General features: G+C 46.9%; 1 long non-coding RNA gene across 1 annotated transcript in view; it reads left to right on the top strand.

Annotated features, from left to right (window-relative positions):
* LOC122574318 overlaps nt 1-27,058 on the top strand; it is a 70,882-nt gene extending 43,824 nt beyond the window's left edge. The window contains exons 3-8 of the long non-coding RNA XR_006318999.1: nt 9-8,963; nt 10,125-10,273; nt 11,084-13,574; nt 13,650-13,835; nt 15,494-15,612; nt 23,783-27,058. This is a non-coding gene — a long non-coding RNA (uncharacterized LOC122574318). The remainder of the gene's footprint in view (nt 1-8; nt 8,964-10,124; nt 10,274-11,083; nt 13,575-13,649; nt 13,836-15,493; nt 15,613-23,782) is intronic.
* The last annotated feature ends 686 nt before the right edge of the window (nt 27,059-27,744 follow it).

Raw genomic sequence — 27,744 nt, 5'->3', positions numbered from 1 at the left:
CTGTGCAGATCCTCGATTTGGTGGTTCGCTTCGACTCTTGGAATAGTAGCTGATTGCTGACTATCGACGAGCGTGTGTCGCCCGTATGCAACGTATTGCGAACCAAAAAGCTGACGGCGGATCCTCCAAAGGCTGGTTCGTTTCGCTTTGTTGCAGTAAAGGCTTGACAAATAGGGAATCGGCGCGGAGGCTATCGAGTGCCGTAATTACTCGACGCAACGCGTACTCGCCTATGCGTAGAGATGATAAGAAGGGTGATACGAAGCAACAAAAACGAGGAAACGATTTCTCGCCTTTCCAATTCTTTGGACGAAGCGTAAATTCAATTCGAGGAGGAACACGTATGAAAACAGTGTTAACGGGTTCGACGAAACGTATCGCGTTGTTCTTGTCTTGCTTGATCGCCTCTGTGCTTATACGGAACTTTTGAAATGGCGAAACGAGCGGACCTCGCCGCACAACGCATAGAGTTTCATCTCGGGAGATTACACGAATCGTGATCAAAGTAAACCGGTGAAGAAACGAAGCTTGCTAACAACGAGAGGATCAGGGCGAGGAAAAGTGAAGCGAACGGATAGGAGAAGAAAATAGAAGAATGGGAGAGAAACGGCCGAGTTGGGTGGCAATGGGAGAAGGAGGAAGGAGACGAGAGGAAGGGTGAAACGATCCGCGGCGGCGGTGGCGGCGGCGGCGGCGGCGGCGGCGGCGGCGACGGCAGCAGCAGTATTCCGGTTTTTTGATATCGGCTGGTTTTCGCGGTGGTAGCAGTATCGAGCTAACAATTAATTATTGGCGGCGCTTCAGAGGGCTGCCGGCAGCCGTAGTTAAACATTACGCGTTCCATATCTTACTGTGCTATCTAATCCCCACGGGGGCTCGAGCGCTACTGCAGTAATCTCGTTTAATTGCCGGCTGTAGACGCGAGAGTCCCGTTCAATTAGTTTTTCAAATAAACATTAGTTTCCTTAACACGCGGTGCCATAACGTGGCGGAGGATGAGGGCAAGGACGAGGACGAGAACGAGAACGAGAACGAGGGCGAGGATGAGGCTCTGCGGAGAGAGTAGAGAAACAGCCCGATAGCGGAAAGAAGATAGGAACGGTCAAATCGGTGGAGAAAGAGAGAACTGGTCGGTGAAAGGGACAGAAGAGAAGGAGAAGGAGGAGGTGGCAGGCAGCGATGGTAGTGGCAGTAGGGAACAAAGCGAGAAAGTAAGAGGGGCAAATCGAAGGTGGGAAAAGAGAAAGAGGCAAGCGCGGGGGGCTTTGGGAGGAAGAGGAGGATAGCGTGGTACACTCGGAAGGCAGGTCGGTAGAGGTGACGGGTCTATGGAACAGAAGGGTGACGGTGGAGGAGGCGGTGGTAGCGGACGTAGTGGAGGTTGGCGGAGACGGTTAGAGGGAGGAGAAATACCAGTGGAAGAGAAGGGTGGTGTCGCGGCCGCGGGGTAAGTAATTAACGACACATTTATACGATATCGCCCACGGGTGCGGCGTAGCGCGGTGTAGCGCGGCGTGGCGCGGCACGGTGCAGCGCGGAACGGTGAAGAGACACAAACGTGGTGGTGAGAAGGACGAAGCGGGGAGCAGAAGCGAACCAAGCTAGAATCTCGTTCGTAGGAAATGCTTCGCTAATAGGAAGCTATGCGTTCGTCGATAGATATCTAACGTAGACCGACCAACCGATCGATTGACCGACCGACCGACCGATCCCCTCAACATCTGACCGTCTGGCCTTACGACTATCCCGATTCGTAAATGCGACTATCGTTTCGACGATCACGATCATTCGAACGATGGAAGATGCGGTGTTTTAGCGCTTGCGATCGAATTTAACGATCGCCTTTGTTCGTCAAACTCCTCGTATCTTTCTAATACAACGATCGATCGTTCGTTTCTATTTTTGTCGAATATCTTCGTCGATTATTGCTGTGCATTATTGTTATTGGTATCTGTCGTTAGCACAGCCCTAGCTGTATCCGACGTGGCCGATACGGGAACCGGCTAGAAATCGAGAAAGATCGACAAATCATGGAACAAAGCGGAATACGAGTTGGCAAACAAGCGAAAGGGGATCGACGCGACTTTTGCCTTTGCGCGAAACGTACTCGTTGCTCGCGCGGCTGGTTATGGTGATGCGGATTATTCACTAATATGATTTACGACGTATTACCCCGACGTGCTAGCGCGCGCGACTCACAATGCGCACATAATGTGAGGCATAATTTATTAATTTTACTAATGGCTCCTGCCCATTATTATTGATTTCGGACCGCGCCTCGTTCGGACGGGCGCTGATTTATCCCGGTCGTTATCGGCCCCATGTTAAATCGTCCGCGAACCAGGAGCCGCGAGAATACAATTCGACGACTCGTGTACTTTTCCTTTCCCATTGCGCGCCTGTTCTATAGCTGTCGATATAGCAGCTATCGATGCGAGTGGATATCGGTAGTGCAAGCCGTCCAGTCTCCTCCCGTATTCGTTCGCAGGCAGGCTCGCGGCCTGTAAGAGAAAAAAGGAAAACTCTTTCATTTCGTATGTTTCGAGTCCAACATGCCACGGATAGAAATCGTAAAGATAAAAATTGCTCGATCAAATCGTTGTACGAAATACTTGCTGCTCGAGTGTCTCGACTTTACCCAATCCAATTCGAAACCGTTGCGACTGTGAATATTATTTAACTGTTAGGCCATTCTGAAAATTTATCCCATTCGTGCTCAGCATACCTTAAACATCGAAGATGAAAATGCAAAGGGATGAAAAGCTTTCTAAAAATTCCATCAATTTGGTATATTTGATAGTTGTTCTTCCTTTTCTTTCCTCTTTTCGATTATTACTTAATTGGTTAATTTTGCAGATACGAAAGTTTGCGAGGGATTGTCCGAAAGGAGGCTACGGGCAAAGGGTGATCGACGAAGGAAAATACACGAGGGAAGTGCATCGAGAACGATCCAGACACCACGTTGCGCGAATGGCCGCGCCGACACGATATTAAAACATTAAAATAACGTACGACCGTGCAAAAACGAAAGGCTACGGTTGACGCGATCCTTTCATCGCAATTCCGACCGTCCGGTACTCTATTCAAACACGATCATTCGTTTCGTTATTACGCGGCATTTTTCACCGATGGACAAGCGCGTATGGCTTACGCATCGCGCATTCGTCATTCGTCCCGGCGATCCCGCGAATTTATCAATTTATCAATTTTTAAATGTTACACGTTTCCCGGTAATGGACTAGGACACTGCAGACACGACGAAGCGTAACAGATCGAGGCGCGAGGAGCAAGACATCGAGGAAGAAGCGAGAAGAAAAGGGAACCGGATCAACACCGTATCTTCTCGACGTTCCGCAGCTACTGCTGCCATCTGGAACCACGAATGTTCGAACAAGTTGCGGACACGGCAGATCGCAGCGCGTGGACCTCGTCGAAGAGAAACAAAATGAAGGAAAAGGAGAAAGTTTCCTTCTTGGAACAGGGGGAGAGGATGGACTCGATATCAGTTGTTTCTCCATCGTCTCTACTCTCGGCCACCGCGTTTCGACGTATGCGTCAGTCTTCTCTTTTGGAAACGTTGCTGGCCGAGACAAAGACGTCAACAAAAAATTAAATACAGTAGAACGTCGGTTATTCGATCTAGTCGAGAGACAAGGGCGTCCAGATGAGGGAACTTTCGGACGATGGAACAGTTACTTTTTCGATGTTTATCTTCGCGTATTTATTTCAAAAAAGAACGTAAATATTCGTAACAGCGATACAAATAACGTAAGCAGATACGATGCGATCGAAGATTTATGGATCTCAAGATTTTTTAGCTGCCATATCAGAAACCTTGTTTAGCGGATTCAGTTCGGCAATGTTACATTCATTTTGTGCCTCCTCCCATCTTAACTTTACTTCTAACGCCTCAAATGCTCTTAGCGTCATGGTCAATCGAGTAAATCCGTCACATTGAAACCGTTCTATCGCGTCGCAGCGCTATCACAACCATCGAATCCCGGTATTGAACCAGTGCAGGAAGTGTTTCTTCTACATCTGTCGTAATATTGTCGTCCACTTTTTCCCGTATGGTTTCATCGATGTAATTCACTGGTATACTCCATGCTCTTTTCCATGTCACACATTTAACGCCCACCCAAGCATATGTCACCGTGTAACAGCAATGCGTTAAATTTAATTGCTTGTGAAGTTGTTGTATCACCTTTTCGCTAGTAGCGTCGTTGATCGTTAACAAAAATTCTCGTGGAAGATTGAACATTTTATACGCGAAACGTGTTCGCATAATGGAACGTTGGGATGACACAATGTTTGGATGATAGAGAATTCGAATAACAGAGTTCGGATAATCGAGGTTCCAGCGTACTCTGTAGAAGCTGTTTCAAATAATTTATTACCGAAAAGGACGAAAAGATGTTTAAGAGTGGACCGGTGAAGTTATAGATATCAAAAAGTCTGATTTTAGTTAAATTCTTCTCAATTTTCGTACGACCTAATAGTATCGGGCGACAGTAATAGACGAGGGGAGCATTTCCTTCGTCGTTGTGTCGTCTCATGGGAATTCTTCCTAGCTATGTAGCGTACTTTGACCAGGAACAGGCATCGTGACTAAAACGTAGTTAAAATAGACTGATTAAGAAAAAACAACCACGACGTCACGCTTTCGTACAGGAAAGAACAGGTCGTTTCTACGGTTGTCGTATCTTTCAGTTTCACGAACTCCAGTTGGAGCTGCGATACGGTCTAACGAGCTGTTCGAAAGCAAACAGTAGGCGATCTACCGAGATAGCGTGTTGTATAGATCAGATACACGGTAACGAAGGAATTATATTACTCTTAGCCGATGAACCTTTGATGATTCCGTTTGAAGTCGACGTTTCCAGGCACCGGAAGCAAAGCAGCAAGAGTGGAGGCAGAAGCAAAAGCAGAAGCGGCAGAAGCTGAAGCGTTAGCAAGCACGAGGTACGGCGCACAACGCGTTAGGAGCACTGTCACCCTCGACTTGGCCGGCAGAGAGAAGGGTGAGCTTTCACAGAGAGATTACACGAACCCCTCGAGTACGGAACTGCAGGTACGTTAACCGCAAGCCGGACGGTCATTATTAGCAGGTACCTTGTGCACGGACCTCTAGTAAGCCGTACATCGTTGAATAATTAGAATGCCACACGACTACTGCCAACCACCGCGTCTAAACACGTTCGTAACGCGCTATCTTCTTTCATCTTCATCCAACGATGTACGCACGATGCGATTCTTCTGCTCCTAATTTCTTCTAATTTCAAGGTATCGTACAAACATTTATAAACCCTGCAAGAAGTTTCTATATTTACTTGAAGGAAACGATTAATGTTCGCACAATCGAGCCTCCACTTGTTATCGAGTTATCAATTGCACATTATCCAGGTACATATTTAGTATGCAACGTTTGAGAAAGGAAATCTTATTTTTATAAATTTGTTCGCCACAAGTTAATGATCCTATTTAACGTTTCCGTCGAAAATTGTACGCTCTAATCGCCGACCAGTTTTACCGACCTCGCAACATCGGTTCCTTCCGGTGTATCCATTCCCTTTCGACTAGGTTGCCTCGATCGTTCCTCGCCGACGACACTCAATCGATGGTATCAATTCGTAGCAACGATGAAAATAACGAGTCAATGACAGGAGTGGATAAAGCGGACAGAAACTGAATCATATCGTTGTCGGCGAACGCGATTACGTTATCTCAGCCGGAAGGCACGTTACTCCGATAGTTTGCTCATCTCTTTATTTCGTGATGGCGGCCCTCTTATTAATAGACGGCCGGGTATATCGAAACGCGGTATTCGAAAATCGGTTACGACTCGATATATAAATGGTCGCGCGCTCGGTTTTCTCTTTGATGTTACGAGGCGACAAAAAATGGCTGTTTCCTTGTGTCGGAGCGGTTCGCTTGCTTCCCTCTCTCTCTCGATGACCGATTCCTCTGCGGGGAAAAAATTCGATTAGACTGCCAATAACTAACGGCGTATGCCCTGTTACCAAGTTTGACGATTAATTATCGCGAACAACGCGTGTTTGATGTCGAAGGAAACGTTAACGTAGCCCGATTGATCGGTTAATTGAAAGGGACGGTAAGAAGGTGGCGAGGGGGTGTACGGGCTGGGAACGAGGGGGAACGACAGCCCGCGGGGCCCTCCGTTCGAGGGTAAAACGAGAATGGATGCTAGCAGAGCGGAGGCACGCTGCCGGGGAAGAACATGCTACGAACCAAAGCAGAGAGTAGTGGCTCTGTTTCGTGCCGTTCTCTTCTTTGCTCCCTTTCGTTCGCCTCGACGGACTCCGACAGCTCTTTCATCTACGGATGATTACCTACTACGCTGCGTCGCTCTAAACAGACCGGCGCTTCCTTTCCGTTTCCGATCCTTCCACCGCTACTCCCACCCCTTTTCCTCCAGCCCCGTCTCCGCCCCTAACCTCGAGCCTTGAAATTAGCTAGACAAATGAAAAGCAATTAATGCTTGTATACGCTAAACGCGTCGAAACGAGACTAGAGCGATGTCGCGTTGAATCGAAGGGACGTTCGATTTCTGTTTGAAAGGTATTTTGTTCGAAATTTTCACGTTTATATCGTTCATATTGACGATTGTTATAATTTACTATATGGATGTAACTCTTACGAATAGTTTTAGCAGATCTTTACTATGAATCACCCAATACGCGTGAGATTCTGATTCTGAATCTGATCGTTTCCTTAACACGTTCGAGACCGGTGACATTTGCAACAAATCTCTTCTGAACGACAGGAGACTTTTTTTTACATTTGTAATGAAAAATACGCGAAAGTAATCAGTGCAGGAATAAAAAACAGCACGTTTCAGAAAATTTTTATTTAAAAATACGTGATGACATACGCGGTATGTCATCGGACATTTGTAATAATTTTGATGTCGGATGACCAAGTGACATACCATGTACGTCATCCGAATAAAATAGCGTTTTAGTTAAAATTTTAGGAAAGATAAACACGTGAAAGGTAATAATATTTATTTCAAGAATGAGAAGGTTATATAACATGTGTATACATAATTTTACGGAAGTATGAAGATATATTTATGTGTATAGTTAAACGCAAAAATTGTTTCAAGTAATATAAATAAATTATCCTTATGATAATTCCTGAAACAAGGCATAAACCTCTCTCAAACATAAACCTGGATTATCTTTGCAGCTACTGCACAAAATAATTAATACTTTCGACTTTTCTGATTGTTATCTGAGAATTGACTGAAAATACCGATGACATACATGATGGTGCTGTCGTCGGTCATTGCGGTGAGATACTGCATAACACGCATGCTATGTAATCGATCTCGAACGTGTTAATGATTGAAATTAATTATCATGTTTCGCGTGGAACTAGTACGTGTCCTAATATTTATCAACGGAGGTGTACATGTAGATTATTTTATGACCTCGCGTGTATAGTTGTAGCGAATTTCATGTGTATTTAGATTTTGACCCAAAGGAAAGGAAACCAAGTCAACAGAAAAGAAAATGATTGCATGTCAACGTAACGAAAGATCGAGGATTCGCGTAACCAGCAAAGAGTGCTTTTGCTTGCCACCTGGGCCTCCCTTTAACCGTTTTGAACGTTTACGTCACGACATTTCTCGTTTCTCGTTTCTCGACCTAGTCACAATTATGCACCGGCGGAAATAACATTTACTTAGCAAAGTCGCGCTCGAGTATTGTGGACCTGACACATATCACTTGGTCGCGTGACTCGCTCCGTTCTTGGCTGCGTCGTCCCGCGACGGCGGCAGCTTAAACTCAACTCGAACTTTCCGTCGCGTAGCTGAGACGGCTGCAACGTGTTGCGCGACGTATCGAGCTTCTCGGCAAGGAACCGTCGTTCTCGGAGCAGCGCGCCTAAAACACGTAGGAGACGCCGAAATTTCGCCCTGCTAAGCTTTTTTCCTTCTTGTTCGAAAATTAATCCGCGTTAGACTCTGACAAGCTTTGTGTAATCACTTGGAAATCTTAGCTACCAACTCCTGTAGATACTTTTTCATAAAAGTTGGTACGTATAGTACGGGTTATTTGGGTCAGCGAGGAAATATTATACAGGCCATTTTGAAAATAATATTTCACTATATGTGTACTTGGTGTTTTCCATGAAAATCGTCATGATGAATCTCTCGAGATTCGCGATCAATTGTAGCGTGTATCCGCAACAAAAGAGATACAAGAACAAGCAATATGCAATCTCGAGTTTGCAAACGAGATAATAATCTCACAATTTTTAAATAGTCCTTAGTGATTTTTTTGTACCATGTTGTTTTTGATAAATCTCCTGATACTTACGAACGGAGATGATATACTGAAATTGATGGCCGCTTCTGTGTATCCTGTCAGCTTATTAGAACCATATTAAGCGTAAGTTTACACAGTTGCCACCAGGCTGCTGTATGTAACATGATAAATAGAGCGGACCGTACCTTATCATCCTGAATAACTCGTTCCTTGCTACACAATCGAACTGTATCGTCATCGAGCGACCTTTTACCTCGCGACTGTACAAGAAACCAAAATAATCGAAGAAATCAGAGAAACGAAAGAAGTGGTGGAAGGAACCGAAGAAAGCGACGAAAACGACAGCTAAACGACTGGAAGGAGCGCGGGTGAATCGAACGAGCAGGACCTCGCAACGTTTCGCTGTAATTTACGATCGTCCGAGAGTATGGAATCCTCCGGGCACCGTGCGGAACACGGCCTCCTTACATAAAAATCGGGAAACCGCTCGCGGCCGAGACCGACCACAAATCATCGTCTGTCATCCGGTGAAACGAACGTTCCCGTGGAACGGCGATGTGTTCTTCTCCGTCGGGACATGTGCCGAGCACACGAAACGAGTCTACATCATGCCGTCTGGCCAATGGACCGAAAGATGCCCTTCTAACCTTCTAACCGAAGCTTTTGCAGGTATTTGCCGATCCACCGTGTCTCGATTCGGCAAGTCGGTGGTTCCAATGACGGAAATCAAACGAAATTTGGTTCTGATCATTTATTTATTCTCTTGTATATTTATTTATTTCGCGAGATAAACCTTTTGGCACGTAAAAGATAGCACGTAGTGGCAAGAGATATGTTGAAGGTCACCGCTTTTAAGAAAACTCTACATCTGGTTTTTTTTAGCTTTCTAAAACACCGAAGCCATCGACAGAGTATAAACAAAACACTGCGACGAAGGCAGACCATAAACAGTCGACAGGCGACGTTGGCTTCGAGGTTTTTTCAGTTATAGAGTAACACTGCTAGCGTGCGGATCTGGACCAGCTCAAATTATTATTTCATTCTTGTACTTTTCACTTCTGTATTTAAAACATATTTTTCTGCCTTCTAATTTATCCACGCGTCTCTCTCGTTATACATCTGATAATCTCAACAAGATGTATTGTCATACGTAAATAAGTTTCTCGTCTATTCCGAAGAAGTGAACAGAAACTTCGTGCTAACCAAAGCGCAACGTACTATCAAAGTCACGATTGAACCGCGAGGAACATATACGTCATCCGATAGATATCGTGAAAGTGGAAAATTTAAAACAGTTGAGAACATATTTTCGTTAACTTTAAATGCGACGACTGATATATAAGAACCGATGTCGTCCGAACGCATTAATCGCGAAAGCTGATGTTTCATTGTTCAGATCAACTATCTTTCTCCACGAAATGCGCGAAATTTCATCTCGATCAGGTGTCTTGCGGAAGTATAGCCCGAGAATTTAGACAGAGATCGGGTATTTGGTAGGCTAGAAGAGATCACGATGGAACGGGAGCCACGGGATTCACGAATCCTACGGTCGGCGCAAGTTTCCTCCTCAAATTAACCGGCTTGAGAGACGCTACGTAAACCGAGATTATTATAATCTCTCCGAGACTCGACTGCGGTAACATTAAACGAAGAGACGTGCCCTTTGTTTCGTAGTGTATATACCTATGTAGGTTTGCTGCTTGGTACGCGGGCCAAGAAGCGAACGAGGGAAAGAGTCGTTCAGGAAGATGGAAACGGAGCGTGAGTTCACCACCGACTTTCCGATGCATCTCCTCCATTAACGAAGTCTGAATGTGGATTAACTCGAAGGTTTGCGATGCTGCCGCATGGAAAGAGTACAAAAAAGAAAAAAAAAGGGAAGATCGGCTGCCAAGAAGCGGCGAGAATTTACTTGGACACGAACAGAGAAGCACGGAAAAGTGGAATTTTCTATAAGCATCAGACCTGATCGTCTAAACGTATGTGTACGCTACTTTTAATTAGACGCAACGTTCGTATCCAGACGAATACTCATTTTTATCAGATATTGCAATTACAATCGCCATATTTCATTATTTTAGCGACGATTAACGAAGTTTGGCTGAATAATAAATGTCACGCGTGGTATGTGCGATTGCGATTTGCTTATTCAATTATAGATGGCTTCGCGTCATATCGGACGATGTAGGTGGATCATCAGGTGACGCGATAATAACGTATCGCTTGCGCGACTTCAAAGTTCAAACGCAAATTCACCGTGAACGGATTAAATGTAATTGCTTTCCGAATCGGTAATAGTGAAATGGCTTGCCGGCCTATCGCGTCTCATCAAACTTTTCGTGGCGTAAACTCGCGTAAATACACTATCAGCTGTAAGTATTATAGATCGCTTGCTCGACACATTTATTGGAAAACTCTACGAATGTTATTTTGTTCGGGATTTTACGTTGCCAGGCATACGCGAGGCAAATGAAACGACAGACTCATAGCTAGGAATAACTAGGAAATAAAAGCGATTAATTTGCATTAAATATCGTGGAAAGTATCGTTATACTTAAGACTAGCGATGTGTATAGATACAAGGGTGGACCTCGATATTGGTTTGCCACGTTTTTCTTTCATTTTTTAATCGTACTTTGTGCTTGCTACGTTTCACGGTATATTATTTTCATATGGATGTATATATATATAGAATATATAAAACACATAGGCAGAAGAAAATTCGTCGTATCTCATAAACGACGATAGATAGAACATACGTTTACACGAACCTTTTTCATTGTTTTTAGGTGTACAATCAGCTGCCGAAGTGGGTCATACGTGTTCTGCTACATCCTGTATACATACACAACATTGAAACACGCGCTTTAAACGAGACCGTTCACTCTATTCACCACTGACCGGTACATGACGTTGCTGTTACACGACGGTGCCTGCCATATAATATAAATCGACCTTAAGTTAAATCGAAAGGGTCGTTGCGTGGCCCGTCGTTACAATCGGTAGTTAGAAAGGAAAAATCGCGGAACGTCGACGGCCAGTGCGTTTGTTTCTGTAAAATGCACCGTTCGCGAGTACACCTCGCCTTGCCCCGTCTTGCTTAATCCCGGGGTATTTATTCGCATGATAATAATAGTAACGGCGTTGGAACGTTTTCAAGAATTATTGCTGTCCTTGCCGCCGACGATAAATGAGTCCGGAGGATTAGCTAAACAGTGGCTCAAAAATGTTATTATATAGCTGCATGAATATTCATCAACTCACGTGAGTACGCCGAGTTGCTTTTAAAAGGTTTTGCCTGTGGTTCTTCCGTTATTCCACGACCGTGTCGGTTCGACGACGATACCGTAGATCGCGGTGACCACGGAATTTCGCCTTCTCCCCGTCTCTAAACATTCCATCTCGGATGTGTCCCGTACATCGATCGCGCATCGAGTGATATTTTCACGGATAAATTCGCAGGAACGCGAAGATTGCTTAAGACCGGTTTTGCTGGTTGGGAAACAGCGTCGCGCTAATTGGTAGACGAAATTTGGAACTGTCGTCGCGTCAGGAAGAATGGCCAATAAGGAAGAGCACGTAGAAGGCGTGGCCAATGTTCTTAGATCTGTCGTTACGGATTGATGCTTTACTACGGCCGCGTAATCCAGCGTTTCACTATATAGTCAGTTAACTAGAAACGGGGAAAATAGTAAGGATAACGAACGATTGATCAAAGAGATTGAGCTCTGGTGCGTTGAGATCCCAAAGATGCGCTAATATTCGATGCTGACGTTTTGATAGATTTGTATGAACAATATGCGAATTTTACTAGACAGATAGTATCTATGGAATCAACGGATGTACGTATATATAGGATCTTCGTAACACTCGTGCTCGTGTACACAACCCCTTCACAAGTCAACTTGCGAAAAATCAAGCGTTTCCGGATAACGATAGAACATCGATTAATTAAAAGGCACACTCGTTAACCGGTATTATACCTGCACGTGCGATTGATATTTTTGCCAGAACGTTTGGTAATCGCGTTGACGCGGCAACCAAATTTAATTTGCTCTCCGTTCGATGTACTCGTTGCTCGTCAGCGTGCGAATCGATTCGAACCAACGAATAACGAGCGGTCGGAATTTCGGGGACGCGACGCTAGGCTAATTAACGTCTAGATTGGCTACACGTCCAACCTTCTAGCTAGGTAACATTGCGTTCTGCCTCCCCGTCACTTTCCGAACTTTCCATGTTTTCCAATTTTTTGTTCTCCCATTTTCCCTCTTTCCATTTTTCACGCAGTTTGCCACGCGTAGGCAACTAACTGGTAGAGATAGCCGCTAACTGATACCTGGGATTTGCAGGAACATCTTCAGAGTGTGTTTGCTTGGAGATATGGTAAGAACGCAACGTGACGAAAAATGCAAAGGACGAGGGGGGAACCTTCGGACGAGGCTGAGGCAGCAAAGGTAGCAAAGGCGGTCCAAGCAGTTCGATAACGCGATAAGGCGAGGTTAAACCCATGTTTGGCGGGCAGGTTATAGGTTAAACGGTGAGCTAGGGGGTGCAACAGGTCGCGTGAACTTGGGTGAATTTTCTGTTCCAGGGCGCGCTGTCTGGCCCTCCTGCATTCCCCTCCCCCTGTTGTTCCCTCTGACCCCTTCGCTCCTCTGTTCCCTCCCGCCATGGTCACAGCCACCCCTAACGTCGTTGTTCTCTTTCTCTCTTCCTCCTCTCACCCCCACATCCGTAGTATGCACCCCACGCCACCCCCTGTCTGTCTCTCTGTCTTTCTCCTCTTCCCTTCTATCTAGCCGTTACGCCGTCATTAGTCAACGTCGACGCCTATACCACGTGGAGTCCCGCAGAATGCACCAGCTGCTTGATATCCCTCTGTATCCGTAGCTACAAATTCGAGTTACGGATTTCCCGTCTTCGAGCCATGGGCCGTGTCCCGTGTTCTTTGCACGCGCGGATTACCCCGCCACTTTTGCACTCTGCAGAGTTGGAATGACGGATGAAGGGACTACGGGACCGATTGGTCGCGATACATTAGATTCATCTTAATCTCGCGTGCAACGTATCATTGGCTGTTACGAGAATTAGAAACATAGACGCGAACAACGTCACCGATCTAGACAGGATCAAGATGAAGAAAGATCGATGTATATCAAGATGTCATCTACACTCTTCGTCGAGTCCTCTTGCAGCGGAAATCCTGTGCCGTAACGTAAGACGAAACGTAAAGCGTTTTCGCATTTTTGACCGCCTTCTACGATATATTAACATTAGCACGTACGGTCACACATGCTACTTGTCGCCAGGTATATCCTACCTGTCTCTCTATCGTCTCGTTGATCTTCTTTTCAGCTTTGTATTATATCGACGAACAGGAGCTGTGGATACTCGGAGAATGCGTAAAATCAGTGACCTGGCTGCTCTAAAGTGGAAATCGGAGAGGGAAGGATGGCGCGAGCGAGCGCGGAATTTAACCAAACATTGCTCGCTCGAAGAACAAAGCTTGATTTATTGTAATGAGTTTGCAGGAGTTAAGAGGTACGCGCGTCTCCCCTGGCCGTTCGTCGTTCCCCGGCCGCTTAACTAGATATTGAGACCGGTGCGGTTTGACGGGGATCCTCGGATCAACCCCCGTCATAAACCCTTCTTAGCACCGGCCACCCTTGCGGCCCCCTCTGAAATATGCATGAAGTTTCTGCATACTGATTGCGTTATTTGTATCATCTACGAGAAGACAATAGGACAGGGTGCTCGTGTTCGCGACGAATACTTAAATCCTCTCTATCGACTTCGTTTCTTCCACTGTAGCTTCGACGCTTGCGTCGCGTCGAGTTTCACGTCACTTTCACATACAAGTCGCCATTCGGCTATGTCTACTTTACTCTCTAAATTCCAGAAGAACATCAATCCTTGAAAAGTGAATGGTTTTAGCCCTGCGTGTAAGATGGATCTTAGGGTCAAGCGAATCCTTAGCGAAATTTCGTTCCTTACGTAACGTCGAGTCAGAAATTTGATGTTTCGAAGAAGACAAGGCGTTTGATTTCGAACGAATGTTCACGACTGAAGTAATTGGTACGCGACTAGGCCCGAACGAACCCGATACGAGTCGCGCGAGCATTAAAAATATCGGAGAGCAAAGGACAATATCGGTGATCGGACGTTTTGTTGCTCGCACGAGCGAGCAAAGTTCGTTTCCAGGCTGGATTTCCTACCGAAAACGTTCGATTCATTGAGAACTGACGGGGGAGCCATAATTCCCGTCTCGGTTTGACGTTAATGCTTCCCCTACTTCGTAACCGGCAGATAGGCGAGGGGGTTAAGCTCGCTGCGACATATTTATGGAGAGGACGAGATGTTATCGGGCACGAGGACCCTGGGTTTGTCCGATCGCGCTGCGAAATCCGCCCTTCCTACAATCTACTTCGCAATTATCGCGCACGACGTTAATATTTGGCCCACACCCATCGCCTCCGCTCTACCTTCGATTTCGTGAAAGCCACGCGAGTTCCATTCCCCTTGCAGACGTACGGGCGCATCGGGAATTAGTGCTACGCGATCTTTCTTATCCAACTTGCCTCTTAATCGTACAAATGACGATTTTCTTTAAATAAAAAGAACGAAATAAAGGAGAGATATGTGGTATCGGAAGAGAAAGGATACGGATGCAATGACGTTAACGTTATGGTTGTACAATGAGGCAAACATTCAATCTAGGAGTCCGAGTGTTGATAAAATTAATGACCCTTTTTCCAAATCTTCGCTAAAAGAAAAAATTTCGAAAATGAATTTTTCATTGGAAATAATATCGAAACTTGTAGATTGACAAATAATATTTAATTGCTAGAATAAGTATAAATTTTCGGCTACTAAGAACTTTTTCGATGTACTGGCGTCTGTCGTTCGTTGGGAATTAAAATGCTGAACACTGTTTCCTATGTCTTGAAAAGTTGCTCTTTTATCAATGTCTCTAACTGTACAACATTTTCTCCTTAAAGACAATTTAAAGCACACGAGTACGACAATCCTGTCGTTCAGTAAAAGAAAAGCAGATCCACAGTAACCTTCGTTCGCAAAGCATGAAGTACCGTTAACTTACTTGTATCGTACTCGAGGAAGTCCTAACGCGTATCCTAATTCTACCAAACTCCGTACCAGTAACCATAGCCAAATATAATTCTGACTTTTTACTGCTGCAGGTCTAGATCGTGAGTTTGGCCGACGGTGAGGGTTTGGTAACAACGGTGGCGACGACGACGAGGAAGACGACAGCGACGACGACGACGACGACGATGTCGGTGGGGTGTAGCAGGTCGAGGTGCGTGTAAATTAAAGGCGTCATAGATTTTCGCGGTAGCCCGCAGGATCAGGGCCTTAGATTTGCGTCCGGCAGATTACCCCGGGGGTGAAATGGGACAATGGGCGTTAGTCTGGGCCGACGGCGTATAAATAAGGATCCCCAGGAAGCTTCTGGGGGTAAGGGGACAGCAGGCAGAGGAGATCCTCGCTCGGTAGCGACGTGGTAGCCGAGTAGAAAGCCCGGCTAGTGCTGAGACCGGTCGGCCGTCCATCTTGGCCGTCGCCGTGGCGGTCCTTATCTGCACTCACAGCTCCGCTGCTAGACGTCCGGTGATCTAGGGCACTTCTCTAGCTCTCTCTCTGCTTCTCTAGTTCGCGCAAGACACCGTGTACCCGCACATACACGCACATATACACTTACATTCTCTGCACCTGTCCCTCCCCCTGTATCTGCTCCCTTCGTCCATCTTATCACGTATTCTCCCTCTCTCTCTCTCTCTCTCTCTCTCTCTCTCTCTCTCTCTCTTCTCTGAGAAGAGTAGAATTACTCTGCAGCGTCACTTCGCATTCACTAGCTCCCGAGTCTTTGTACTTACTTTTTCTTCCTCGTAGGTATGCGGAAAGTTTACGTCGATGCTCAAGCGACTACAGACGACTTTTCGTCCAGAATTTTAATCGGAACACGTCAGTTTGAAATAATACGATACCACTAAACGGAGCGCCGTAGTCCATCGATTAGATTCTCCTTTTTCACGTATGTTGAGTACAGTGAAATTTTGGACACGAATCTTCTTTGGAACATCTTTTACGCTTGTCGTTCGGACATCACGTGTTTCGACTTAAACGAGCCAAGTGTGAGGGGTTTCTACTCTTACGACTAAATTAACCTGAGAAGTAAATTCATACAGTTCGATAGGACGTAACTTAACAAACGCAAAATATCTGCACGAGTCAGAAGTGATGCAGTGTTCGTCGTCCTCGGCGAGGGTTAATGCCACGTACTATAACGATAAAACCCACGTAGTACGGTAAAGGTGTAAATTGTAAGAGTAACGAGTACAATGCTTTAAGGTCGAACAGTCGGATACACGATGGTTTGCGGTAGCCTCCTAATACGCGACGAGACGACAAACTTCCTTTCCACCGGAGAGTGTAACCAAGTCCCGTCACACGGCTGTTTGTGCATATCGAATGAACGACACTTTCCAGGATCTCGGTTGGTTCTCGTGAAATCTTAATCGCGGTGGCACGTACTTATCGCGCGTCGCCGACACGTAGACACGTTCTATACCGTTTGTCGTGTCTGGGTGCTCTGTAGTATCCGTTCGAAGAGGAGCAGAGCATTAAATATTGGAAGTATCCTGTTGGAATTATACAAGAGAAGGTTCGCGCGTGGACCGTCTAAAGCCAGGCCGTGTGCACCGCTAGAACGAAGCTAAAGAGATAGAAGCCGAGGGTGGTGGCGGTGGTAGGTGGTTTAGAACGAGTACAGGGGAAACCAGAGGGGGGGGGCGAGGAATCTTAGGAAAGGCGGCACAAGATACCTTGGAGGTTACCCGGAGTTGGATAGGGAAGAAGCTTGCGAGGGAAGCTGCCGCGATGTTCGCTAGATGGGCGATACGGCTCGGCTCTGTACGGAGCCTTGCCCTACGAATACACCAGACAATTGAACTTCTCCCGTTTATTGCTTCTAATTAAACGACCGAGATATTTCTGCTACGTTTCATTAGCGTACAACCGAACTCCAGTCGGACGGTTCGGGTAATACATTTGCCGCAGTCGTGTTTTGTTGCTCTATGGCTGAGAAAATCTCATACTTGCCATCGTACTTTTGCCTTTTCTCACCGCGCGACTTTTCTTCGTCGCCTTTTAACCACACGATGACATCGAAAACGATAGGACTAGACGAATACAATTACGATTCAGAGGTTGGACGATTATATGGCAAGCGTCGATGTTGGTCTTCCAATCTGAAAACGCTCGTCTCGTCTTAAACGAACCTTGTCCACAGACGCGCGAGTGATTAATTATTGTAGCACCTCGGTGTTACGATCTCTGCACTAGTACCTTAATGGAAATAACTAAGTATTGTTTGGGCGCATGCCTTCCGTACGGAAATGATCCATCATGGTCCGGATAATTAGCACAACCGTGGTTGCGCGTGTAATCATCACTCGGAATAGCAACGACGACCAGCTATCCCTTTCCCTCTCGTCCTCTCACGCTTGTTCCTTGTACTCGTTCTTCCTACTTCTTATTTCGCTTTACCTATCTGCTTGTATCGAAATTTCACCGGCGCCATTCTTTTTATTCGATTTTATTTAATTTCGTCGGATGGTTGCTTGTGTTTCTGGCTGAAAATTTTGTGAAATTAATTGTTTAACACGTAACCGTCAGGGAAATGCTGGATTGTTACAATCTAACAGTAAAGACCTATCGAGGCAACTACGTATCCTACTTTAAATGTCACGATTAACTGATATTTTTTCAAACTTGAACGTATCGTAATCCTACGTTGCAAATGATAGTCGGGCAACTTACGAAATTTAGTTTTAAGACGTTTTCCGTAGGAAGGCGAGAGCGCGACGCGAGGTCGAGTCGCAACACGAAAAGTAGGTAATTTAGGACGGAAATCCGCTGGGTTGAAATCAACGAGCATCTTTATCGATGGCGGAGGTCGGTCGTGGAACGGTTGGAAACTTTGGAAAAATCAATCCCAGCCAAGGTTCACGTAACGTCGGTGTCGGTGCAATTCATTTGCATGGGAATTGCACGCGACGGAGACGGCTGCAGCCTGGTATCGATTTTAAGTGGACCGGCTGTCCCGTCAGCTTGCTGTCTCGTCTTCCCTTGGACAGAAGCAACTCGAAGTCGCGCAAGCGCTCCTATGAAAACTTCTCTCTTATAGCGAATCTGCGGAACGTCCGAAGTCCGAAGCGAAAGACACCTAAGAAGAACGAACAAACGCGGTTTGTTTGCAAAACCCCCAACGAAACGATTGATTAACGTTGAAATACACCGACATATCGTGAAAGTCAAAGTATGGCCCGTGAATCTGCCAAGACGAATTAATTCTTTAATCGGATATTAATCTCTTTATCTAGAGATTCCTTATATTTCTGCGTTACAAATAATCTTACTTTCGTACATACTTACCTTCTCAAGGATTGGTAATTTAATCGAGGTTGATTTGTCCGCAACAGTTTTAATTTCATAGTTTAGTATATTTAGAAGCATCGAAATTAGTTAAAATTACTGAAATTATTATTTAGAAATATTGAAATTGAAATTCGGAGGGGCTGCTAGTCTCAGACACGTTTTAAACGATTTTAAACAAGAAACAGCGGTCAATAGAGTTCTGCAACGTAAAGGCATCACGAAAATTGATCGTATTAGCTTCTCAGAGACTTAAATAATGAAATTACCATATCTTGGAGATTGGGAATCCGAGTGACAAGTTTACGCATCCTTCTCGGTTAACAGATTAAGCGAGAACCCTATTATCTTGCGACTCTGCATAGCAGGCGATGCGCTGCGTCACGTCTTGTCTTTCGCGATCGTATAGATAGCATTAAAAAGCAAGCACGCGTTTCGCGATGCACGAGTTGCAAACTGTATACGAGTTTGAAAGTACTTACCTTTGAGGCAAAAGTCAGCAGCGTTAGGTAGGGGATCGGCGGTAACACGGGGTTGGCAGGATAGGTTAGACGCGAGTCGGATATCCCCCGTGGCCAGTACGTAAGGACAATAAGCCAAAAAGTTGGTAAGGCAAGCATGGCGGAGCCGTTAGCCGTTATGAAGCTCAAGGGTGAAGTCAAGATTGTAATTAGCTGGCGCTAAGTTTCGAGGTTTCCCTTGTATTTGCATGCGATCTCAGTCCGGCTGACTGCCTACGACTACCTACGACTATCTGTCTGTCTACTTGCCTTCGATCGTCTCTCAGCTACCCCTTTGGTCCACCTGTACGCCGACCTCTGCCACGGATGCCACGTGATTTCCTTCGAGCAACGTGTTCAAGTTTTTCGCTAGTAAAGTTAAAGTCGCTGACCAGGAAACGTCGTCATAATCTCGATGGTTCGTTACTACCTAATTTTTGTACTTTTATTAGAAGGTAATCGATCGATATTAACTGACATTTTTAAAATAGTTGGAGAAATTGACGTGGAATCCTTCCTCAGACATCCTGAGAAGGGGATAAAGTGAGGAAAAATCGGAGGCCACGGGACAGGGATTACCTTGCTATGCGATCTTTACGTGGGTGCAATAGGGTGCAGAAATCACGTGCGATCATCGGAAGCTACGTCACTGAACTAGTGGCTCGCAACAAGCAGACAGTGCGTTCCGCTTCGGCCATTCTGCAACCACGCGTTCGAAAATTCTGAAACGCTAATTCGAATCGTTCTCGAATAACGCGGAAGATTTCGTTGCATGAGAAAACGCGCAGGTATACGCGCGCACGCGACACGATTTCGCGATAGAAGGTACGAACAAGGAGAAGCTCCTCGAAACACGTACGGCAATTACAACGACCATTCTGGAAAATAGAGGGTTTCCATCCCACGATTGTTATCTACACGTGTTGTTTATCGATTGTTTCGTTGTCTGCAGGGAACCGGCAACGTACGCGTTGTCGGGGCCGAAAGCACGGCTGCTGGTAATTGCCGGCTGCTAGGAGAAATCTAACGTAAATAGCGATACGTTTTGCCGTTGATCCCGAAGAAGTACATCTCGAACGAGAAACCTAGAGTGCTAGAGACGATCGGAGAAGGGACGTTCCAGCAGAATCTTGCCATGTATGGTTGAAACTTTTCGAGAGAGGAAACGAGACTGATATCGGTCTCGTCGAAATTTTCACATCCAATTTTCCTTGCATGATCTCGCGATGAACGACTGGAATCGCGAGTATCCTTCGAGGATGCAGGAGTATCGACGTATCCGCGAATTCCTCGGAGAAATCTTGGGAACCGGTTGCGTATCGGTCATATCGCACTCCCGATAAATTTGTTTCGCATCCTGCCATAACACGTGCAGTAACAGGCGGATCTATGCTGTGCCATTCATCGTAGACAACGGGTAAAAAATTGGCAAAGTACGGGGTGTCTCAGAAATACGTTCGCGAGTATGAAACACCTTCGGAAACTTAGCAAGCAATTCTGAGAGATCATTGGGAAATTGTCAAGACGTTTAAAAATAATTATCTCGTTTGAAACGCCGGGCTGTAAATTTTTTGTCAAACTTTGACAAAATTTGATCTTTTTCTCTCTCGTCTCGGCAGTTTTGATTTTTGTCTAGCCTGCTACTCGTCCCTACCACGCATCTTCTGTGATATTTGAGTTAAGCAAACCATTGTCCATGATATATGCGTGTAATCTTTTTGATTTGAGGGTAACCTACCACCTACGCTGGTAAAATTATTCAGTTTCCTTCTGGAACGAATAACTCATCCTTAAAGGAGAGTGGAACGCGCCACTAAAGTTTGCCACCTACGTATTTCTGAAACACCGCGTGAACGTAGACGCATGCAAGTTGATGTACCACGAGGGTAGATGATGAAAGAGACAGGAACCCCTTGGACGTCGATTTCGCGGTGAAAGTACGGAAGCGTGGTGGATAGAAGAGCAACGTGAGAAACAAAAAAACGAGGAAGAACGGAAACAGAGGATGAGGTGTGAAAAGAAATTTGATAGAGGGGTCGACCGATTGGTAATTGGCCGGAAAGATAACGAAAACGGTGGTATTCGCGTTAACGGTGGAAAACGGGAGACAGAGGAGGGTGGGGAGAGAGAGAGAGAGAGAGAGAGTGAGAGAATTATCGCGGGGTTGGCGTTTCGATGGAAAGTGGCGGCAGACGAGGATAGAGAGGGATCGCGTGTTGCCGAGAACGCGAGGATGCGGTGTACGATGAACGGGGCGAGCTCGTATTGGTATCGTTGGTACGCGCGCAGTACGGTACACTCCGTTAACGCGCTGCCATTTTCGATAAGAGACGTTGCAAGGACGACGATGATCGCGCGCGACGCGTAGGCAAGCTGCTCGTAAAGTGTTTAGCCAAAGGGAAGGCAGGTGGAGAGGAGGACTCGTCGGAATGGAGTAGATGAGTTAAACTACACGAGGTCTGACGGTAGTAATTGAGTGCCGCTCTGTCTAGTTAGCACCTCGTGCCACCGGCTGACTGCCGTCACTTTATCGGCTAAACGACAGCGATGCGTGACAAATCCATCTTGCCTTAACCGCGGCGACGCCTAGACGGGCTACGTTGATTATCGGCGTACCTCGTTCCGCTCGTTTCGGCCTTCCGTTCATCATAGAAGAGATACGAACGATCGACGCGATCGAAGCTAACGTCGACAGAGCCTTCACCGGAACCTTCGTTCACGGCCGTGGCATCGATCTTTTTCCGTTGCATGCGCGCCACCGGACGCTCGTTAATTACTCTCCGCCGTAAATCAGCCGAATCGTGTTCCCTCGGGTAAAAAACGCGCGTGAAGAAGCTGTCGCGGAAAGAGCAGCGGGGAAGGAAGCGAGCAGAGGTGGCGAGCGCAACGATGCGTCGCGAGAAAAGAGAACGTCGACGTCTAGCTCGCGTTTATCTGTCCAGCGGCTTGTCGGAGCAATCCTTGCTTCTTGCGATTAAGCACCATCGAAGATTTACGTGCCACGCTAGAAGAAGATTCGAACTCGCTTCACGGTGTATCCTCTCTCTCTCTCGTTCTTCCTCGGTTCGTTCGCGCGCCGAATCGGACTTTGATCCGAGAGTGGGTTGAAAATGAGCTGGAAGGATCGCGCCTGTAAGTTAACACCGGATGCGACCGAGGCGGCCAAACGGACGGTAGTCGGCCAAGATTCGGCAAGTTTGGCTTTCGAGTGAATAATTAAATTACGCGAGCGAGAGGTCTCGCGATGGGAGGAGGAACGGGGCAGCTGTGAAAGAAAGAAACACAGGAGGGCAACGAAGCGATGGAAGGGGGAAAATAGGGACGAGGAGAAGCAGGAGAAAGAGGCGGATAGAAAAAGGACGAGAGATAGAAGGGGAGCGTGAGCGAGAACGAAAGAAGGACGCTGGGGTGGAAGATAGAAGGAAACTGAAAGGTGGATGGGAAGAGAAGGCTCAAAGTTGAAATTTCACGCGCCATTGTTCGATTCCGGCAAAGGAATAGGAGTTAGAAGCATTTAGGGAGCGGCAGGCAAGCGCAGGGAGGTGAATTACGGTCGAAGATACGCCGAGACACGGCGAAGAAGCGGAGGGATGCCGTGGAAGAACGGCCGAGGGTGAAGGAGGCCAGGGACAAGCCGAGGGGCTGCTACCGGCACTGAGACTTTAATTCCGAGCTACATCGGCCGGCTAACGGGGCAACGATTCTTCGCCGTAAACGGCTCTTCGATTTCGACTCTGCGTGGCGAAGCGAGATTAATCGTCGGTCGCCTGCTTCGTCGTTGTCTCTTCGCGTTACTTACGTGGTTCGTTCTCCTTTTCTTCTCGAACCTCGACGCGGCAGTTCCGCACGCGTCGTGTACGTTGCGCGTACTCGAATCGAGGAAGATCGCGGGGACAATCGCGAGGAAGATCGCGAGGACAATATCGCGATCGAATAGAACTATAAGGAAGCTGTACGACGCTGTAAGGCGAAGTAACCGAAGAAACCGAGGCGAAATGGGTCGAGACGAAAGGATTTAAATGTCGCCCGCGACGTTGACGAAGAAAACGACGGAGGGGTGCACAGGGGAGAGAGATGGCGAGACAGAGACAGAGATTAGGAGAAAGGAAGAGAGTAAAAGTCCGGTGAAATGAGCACGCGAGGAAGAAGAAGAAAGAGAACGACAAGAAGAGTCGGCGTCGAGGGAGGAGAGGAGGAGCCCGCATTCTCGGAGATTATCGTGCTCGCCATCAGCGTATCACAGCGTCACAGGACAAGATTTATATGTAGAGTTTATTGTCGCTGAGTCCGCCCTACTGCGTTTTATGGATGTTTTTCGAAGGAGCGCTGCCGTCCGTGTGATCTATCGCAGCGCCCTCACCCTTCCACCTCGCTCCTACTCTTCTCTCTCCTTTTCTCTGTTTGACTCTCTCTCTCTCTCTCTTTCTCTTTCTCTTTCTCTCTCTTTCTCTTACATACCCACCCTCCCCCTTTACACCCCTCGTTCGCTCTTTCTTGCCTTTTCTGTCTCTACCGCTCTAACTCTTCTTCCAGATCTCTCAGCGCTCTGTACTTTGCTCCGATTCGGCAGACGGGGGTGGCGGACCGAAGGGAGTCGGAGGGATCCCTAATGAACGCCACGACGAAGTCTCTCTTTTCTTCTGTATACCGTTCTCGCTTTTCCCTACCAATCTTTCTTCTCCGACTCGTTCCCGTAGCCAACGGCGTGTCGCTCGTTCCACGCATTAACGCGAGATTTATACCGTGGACTCCTTGGACGATATCGCATTTACATTTTTGTCGCATCGCTATAAACCACCTACGTACCCAGCGACCTACCGGCGTACATTCCACCAACCCCTATCGCCCTTTATCGCGACTCGCGTTTTAATCGTCGAACGATTCATTCCTCGTTGTATAATTTCCCTTTCCGTGACGGAAATCGTCGGGCGCACGACTCCTTTCGCTTCGAAACTCTTTTATTTTTTCGTTGAGAAGCTCGAAAGCAACGGAGCCGAAAAAAGTCGATCGAACGTATCGCGTCGTGTCGACGCGTCGCAATTGCTATTGTTTTCGATTCCACGCGCATAAACGTGGTATAAACGGAGAGAAGGGAGACTAGAGGGAGAAAGTGGGAGAGATACATGGCGGCAGTATGTTACACGTGTTACCGGCCGGCACGTACGGGTTACGTCCGGCAGTCAATCGCTCTAATACTCGCACTTGGCGCGCCACGTTGCGTACTGGTGACTGTGCGCGTTGCTGTTGGCTCGCCCGCTTCCTCACCCTGTCTCTTGTTCCTTTGTCGTCACCGATTTTTCTTCTTTCAACCGCTGATTATTTACGAAAATACGTGCTTTCAGACTTTAAACTCTTACACCGTGGTCGCGGTACACGCGCGTTTTGACGAACCTCGGACAAATATAACAAAGCATTCAAATACAGAATTTTTCGAGTCAGATACAGAATTTACCCTTCGACATCTTACAATCCAATGAGGTTGACAGGAGCGAACATTTCACATACGATCGAAGATTTCTTGGACATACGAGACATCATCTGCCTGAGAAAAGAAACGGATTTATTAATTTTGGACGTATCTCGTAATTTTCTTTAGTATCCAACTAAGAGCGTTACGCCTGTCCGAACATTTTCTTATTTGACAGAAATTCGTCGTAAAGAAGCTATGAATTTTTCGAACAACTCCACATACAGATTCTTATGAGACGTTTCACCCATCGTTCGATTATCAACGACTCTGCTTGTAATCCGGTACGATAGGTTTCGGTTTAGGTTTAGTACATAGTCGCCTACTCATTTTTACATCGACGGACGACTACTGCGCAAGACGTAACCCGAGATACAGGTTGACCGACAGAGTCTGCTACGCCGTAGTATCGCAATCGCTTTACCGAGGCGTACATCACGGACGTCCAGGACGCTCTGCCCTGAGTTATGCTCGACAATTATACGTATCTACCTGTGCGGTGGGCGTTATTATCATATTATACCGCGTTACCCCTCGTCCACGAACGTCTGCGAGACACGCATGCACATGAATCCAACTCCAGCTGACATTGCAGAGCATCGAGGTCGAAGGTTCGCGGTCCGCAACGCGACGATAAACGGTCCTGACGCTCCTCCTTTGTCCCTCCTCTTCTTGCCCTCTGCAAGGAGACACTACTCGAGGAAATCCGAATTGTGGCGTTATCAGGCTTTACTTCTGACCTTACTGCGTCTGATTATTTCTAGTATAGCGAAAATTAGTCCCTGCACGATGAAGGTTGCCTCGAGGCATCTCTCTAGATAAAGTCTCACGCTGGCTGAATTAGGTATCGTGTCACCTAGTCGCGATCAGTAGCTTTGAAGCGACGAAATATCGTTTCGACGATCGTTCACTGTAGCGATAGAAGAGAAGGAAGTATCGTACGAAGGAAGAAAACGGTTAAAAGATCGACCAATTGTCAGAAACGTAGGTGACCATGCAGAGTTTTCCTAGTGAATTCGTTGCAATTTGTTTGTAGAATTAACACGCGTGTATAGGAATTACGAGCTTGAGTCGACCTATCGATGAAATAGTCGCGGTAAATCACATTGCACTGCGTGAAAGTTGCCGATTGCGATATGGTATCGCTATACAGAGTCTCGCGTGAGATCTCGTTTAGAGGTAAGCCTCGTTGTACAGTGCCTAGCGTAAAAGACAGGTGAAAGACCGGTGACGAAAGGAGAAGGCTGCGAAGGTGTTATCGGTGTGACGCATCGATCGAAAGGTCTCGAAGAAACTGAGTGAAACGGAAGTTGGAAGGCAGAGGTAGCTTGCGACTCGACGGGCATCGATCGGCGTATGTCCCCCTCGGCGGGTGACCGGGCCTCGAGCCAAAGCTCGTGCGCTCTGTGGGACGGCTGTGAAAAATCCCTGAATTATGATAATGGTGCCGACATAATGCGATCCAATGAGGCAATCAAGGGGTGGCAGTGGCGTCGGCGGCGGTGGCGGCGGTGGTGTTGCAACGGACGTTGGTTGACGATATCGATGGTCGATGCCGACGTCTATGTCTATGTCTACGTCTATGTCTATGTCTATGTCTATGTCTATGTCTATGTCTATGTTTGTGTCTATGCCGATGTCGATGTCGATGTCGATGCGATGTCGATGTAGATTGGTGTTGGTGTTGGTGTTAGTGTTAGTATCGGTGTCGGTAGCAGTGTCGATGCCGATGCTAGTGTCGATGCCGATACCGACGTTGCGGGGTGACGCGAGTTACGCATCCCGGAATCGTATTAACGTTGCTGGCCACCGAGCCGAGCCGATCCGAACGAGCTCGGCGATCTATGTGTCGGGAACGATACAATACGTGTAGCAGGTATAATTGCCGTCGGTGGGTAGCAGTTGCTCTAGGAGGAGCCGTTCCCATCAATCAGCACCGCTAAACAGTCAAGCGCGAATCACACGCGATCCTACTGTTCGATACTCTAATTGCTCGAACGCGATTTTATATACGTTTTCCGGCCATCTCTGCGCGCCCGCTCATCGACTGAACGTTCTCGTTCTATACGCAGTTGAAAAAATCCGATATCAGCTTCGACATATATACGTACACACGTGACTGCATCTTTTTTCGAAAAACGAGAGACAACAGGCTGGTAAACCAATGTGATAATATCGGAGAAAGAAGAGCCGCGAAAAGAAGCCCCGCGACTTATTCGAACGTACCACTCGATAGAGATATGCGCATGCACGCACACGGGCGCGTAGAACGCGCGCGACGCGTACAACACCTACGGTGACGCTCGTTGATGGAACGGGACGCCATGCGGTAGTTATGGGACCACGAGGATGTTAATGACCATAAACAAGCAATCACGGTAATCCGCCATGAGTCACTCGGACTGTCCGGCTGACTACGTTGAGATACGACGTGCCATATGCCCGGCGAAACGGGCTGCAGTTGAATATGCACTACAGCCGTCGGATGTACCATGCCAAATCTCTGATATTTCCGTATAAACTGACCAACGTGGAAATAACGAACTTTTCCGCGAGTTCCTTCGTCTTCCCTTCGTCTCCTTGCGATTCGATCGAACTACCGAAACGAAGAAAACTGTCTTTCTTAAGAAAATAGAGAAAAGTCTAGCTGCTTGCTTTCTCGTTCATTCGCGTTTCCTTCGCTTCTGATTTTCGTTTGTTTCGTCGTTCGTCGATCGTAGATCACCGTCCGGTCTCCTTGCGTTTAAGGGGAGAAAGGCAAAAATGGCAACAACCAAAGTCAGGACTGTCGAGTTAGTCACGAGTGATCGAGCGTATGTGCAGCTATACGGACGAAGAGGGGATAAGCGAGCGAGCAAGTAAGCAAGCAGACAGGCAGGCAGGCAGGCAGGCAGGCAAGCAAGCTAGCGAGGAAGACCGCGAAAAGTTGGCGATGACGGCGGATGTTATTGGCAGCGAGGCCATTCGTCGCGATGATGGATGCTTGACAGGCGCTCGCTCGCTCGCCAGGCAGTTATAATAAGTAATG

The sequence above is a fragment of the Bombus pyrosoma genome, linkage group LG13, assembly GCF_014825855.1.
Source record: "Bombus pyrosoma isolate SC7728 linkage group LG13, ASM1482585v1, whole genome shotgun sequence".
Lineage (NCBI taxonomy): Eukaryota > Metazoa > Arthropoda > Insecta > Hymenoptera > Apidae > Bombus > Bombus pyrosoma.
The sequence above is the reverse complement of the archived record's forward strand: the minus strand, read 5'-3'. Positions and strand labels throughout refer to the sequence as shown.